This window comes from Etheostoma spectabile, chromosome 5 (genome assembly GCF_008692095.1).
Source record: "Etheostoma spectabile isolate EspeVRDwgs_2016 chromosome 5, UIUC_Espe_1.0, whole genome shotgun sequence".
Lineage (NCBI taxonomy): Eukaryota > Metazoa > Chordata > Actinopteri > Perciformes > Percidae > Etheostoma > Etheostoma spectabile.
The window spans coordinates 16631177-16634670 of NC_045737.1; the positions used below are offsets into that span (position 1 = coordinate 16631177).

The 3494-nt window shown below is 38.4% G+C and overlaps 1 protein-coding gene across 2 annotated transcripts in view; it reads left to right on the forward strand.

Annotated features, from left to right (window-relative positions):
• Positions 1-1341, forward strand: part of kremen1 (kringle containing transmembrane protein 1) — a 57750-nt gene extending 56409 nt beyond the window's left edge. For both annotated transcript variants that reach the window (XM_032516329.1, XM_032516330.1), the window contains exon 9: positions 1-1341. This exon is cut by the window's left edge and continues 1769 nt beyond it. The gene's annotated coding sequence lies outside the window, so the exon portion shown is untranslated.
• Positions 1342-3494: the final 2153 nt, after the last annotated feature.

The window sequence follows — 3494 nt, forward strand, 5'->3', positions numbered from 1 at the left end:
GGGAAGGGGGGGGGGGTATTGTTGTATGTTATGTGATTCAGTGTGGGAATGATATTTATGTCCGCTCTTTCATTTTGTGTCTCACCAAAGCATTTAAGAAACCGGTCTAAGTACTTCCTAGTCAACTTGGCGTAAAGGTGAAATGCATTTTTTCTCTCCTTAGACAGCCGTAAATTGTTTAAATTCAACAAGACACTTCAGACTGGGAACTCTTCTATTTGATTTCAAGCCAACAGGTTGAACCCAAATAATATACCCAGACAGAAATATATCCAAAAGCACTCAATGGTACTATGCACAAGCTGACAACAGGTTCGTAGCTGTGATAGTTTTCTGTGTATTGCTGTGACATTTAAACTACTTGTGAAAGGTCAAAATCTACTAGTTGGCCATTGGCATTGGCTTTTCCTGTCTTGGGACTGGATGTTTCTGCAAATGGTCACCCCGCATTTCTTTTTTTTTCACTAATAGTAGAAAATACAAATAAAGGAGGTTTGAAACATCAATGCACTTAGATATGATTCTACTTAAAAGATGAATTAGTACTTATTCCCTTTTGCATTCAGTTTCAGTGAAAAAATAAGTACTTTGTGCAGCAACCTGAGCACTTGAGACAAAAGGTTATAATTTACACATGATGCAGCATCACAGTGACATCGAAGATTTATAGTTCTCCAAGAATAAGATACAATTTGATTCCCATAAAAGAGATGGAGAACCTTTCTTTCCCTATCAGAAGTTTATTAAAATGGGACTGTGTGCTATATTTGCCTGTCTGCTCAACTGTAACTCATGTTAATTATGGCAAGACAAGAGCACATGCCCCTGGGTCTGTGATGTTCAGAGCAGACCATGCGGAGAGGGACAAAAAAAACAGCATAAATGTGAGCGATGGGAAATTAATGTGCGTTCAAGTCAAACACAAGCTAACAAAATCTGACAGTTAAAATCTAACAAGGGCATATTTGTTTGGATTGCCTGGTGAATTATGCAAACTCCCATTTTTTGTCCCGTTCTCCAGTCAATCGGAAAATTCCACGCCATCTTCTGAGCGGTGGAAACGGTCGTTTCCCAAACTGTCGTTGATGTGAATGTCCTGTAGTTCTCGTGACATGAAAACAACACCAGAAGCCCAATGGGAAATGACCTGGAGGGGCCAAAACATTGGTTTCATGAAATTGTAAATAGCAAAATAGTGAAATGTTTAATTTATACAGTAAATTATTGTTTTTTTTTTGTACGTGAATGGGATATAATCTATCTTTTGTATAAGTGAAGTATCTTTGTAGTTTTATTTAATGTGTCCTGGTTGCAAAATAAACACTGTATGCATGTTTCTTACGCTTGTGTTGGTCTTGTTCTTTTGTTTTGTTTAATCAAACACCATTTTTTTTTCATATTCGCGCACAAACATTATGTACTCAAGTGGTTGAGAAACATATGCGCCACAAATATGGGATCAAGGTAGTCTCATTCCTTCAGTCTTTTCCATTTAAAAAAAGAATAGATTCTGGCTGCAGTGTGTGCATGGTGGGAAATCTGCACCCCTTTCTCCTTTTATTAAGCTAAATACTTATCAGCTATACAAAATGACTCCCAGACTGTTTGGAGAGAAGATTTGGAGTGCCGAGTGTAACCCATTGGTTCCGCTCCGGGATGAGGTCAAGCATGCAACCTGCACATTTTAGAGGGTAACAGCAGCAGTTCAGCTTTAAAACTGGAACAAGACGAAAACAAACACACATGGAAGGATGTGTAATAAGCTGGAACACTTGGGATGTTTGAAATGATGATTTCTTAATTCATTTAAAGGTGTTTTGTTCTTTCATCAAGTGCTCACTTTGTTGAAGGCTTTGTTTGGTTTTGTTTCAGAGGAACTGTGCAACAGTATGTGCTCTCTATTCTTTGGAGAGACAACAGGATCCTGTGCTAGTGCATGTGCAAAAGTGAGGGCTCACAATTTGTCAAAAACACAAAGTTGAAACTTTTCTAGGTTTCCTAAAATATGTTTTGACTGTAAGTCCACCAAAAATCCCAAATCAAGTTACCTGTGACCTTCTAAGGCTTCTGACTTGAAACACAATTGACAGCAAAACCTTTGTGCAGAACCTTTTTCATAATTGCATTATCATGTTGATGCTCAACATTGAAAAGCCATTCAGAAATCAGGGGAGAGCAGAGAGCAACAGAGAGCTTCGGGAAGGGCAGCCCTTTTCCCCAGCCACTGACAATCAGAAGCCTATTATTGTTCATGAGCACAATATAGAAATTGCATAACTATGCCAACTGAATCATAATGAAATAGTTACCAGATTACACATGCATATTCGTAAAAACACCCACATCAGGATCACCTCACTCAGCACGGTGTTACTGGCCTTACAGTTTTGCCACAGAGAAGGCAGAGGCCAAAGCAGTAATCCACACAATCATTTGCCCGACAACATCTCTTTAGTACCAAGCGTGCAGGGTCTGAATTAATCAATAAACATCTTACTCTGTAAAACCAACAACAACAAAAATATCCTCACTCCAGTTTGACCACAGCATGAGTAAAATCAGCTGTACTGCTGGTTTATCCCTCACACGACAGCCACGAATCCACCAAACTAGTTTCTCCATTAGTCACTGTCACAAACATGGAAAAACAGAAATTTACCAAGGTTAAACCCAAACAGCGGCGGACTCTGTCTGTGTGAGGGCCAGAGGTGAAAATAAAAAATTTAAAAAGGGCACCAGCTGTATGCGGTGGGGCACTAGTGTACAGAGAGTTACAAAATCAAAAATCAAATCAAAACAAAAACATGATAAATATTGCAGGACTAAACATTACAACAACAATAAAACAATCAAATGCAAAAATATAAAATTAAACAATCGATTAAAGTCAATAGAATAGAGTTGAAGTAAAATAAAAAAACAGGGTTAAAAACAATTTAAAAAAAACAGATTTCAAATGTAAAAACTAAGACTGTAACATAATTGTATTAATCAGAACATGCTTTTTGAGCATACATCAGCCTATGTGGAACTGAATCATGTGTTTTTCATCTGAAAGGCACCAAGGAGTATCGAGAGGGCACTTGAACATATTTCATCACAAGGGCATCCAAGAGGGCACTTTATCCAGCTTTCGGCTTCAGGTCATTTGGAAAGTGTTTCATGTTTTATAAGAAACACACGCATTCCAGTAAAGCAACAGGGGGGAGTCACTGCAGGGGGGCCTCCAAATTGTTGTATTTTTAAAGTTTTATTATAAAGATTACAATGTATTAACATGAATCCAACATATTATTAGCAAATACAAATCCCCTCTGCTAACTGGCCTTTAGGTAAGGTAGTTACGTTAATATGGAACCCACACAACTTCTAGGAAAGACCCACCCTTCAATAGCATTCACACACTACAACTGGCAGGACATCCATGCATACGCTTGGTAATGCAATCCCATTGGTTAAGGTCCTATCCCCTGACCAATCAGCTATCCTAACCT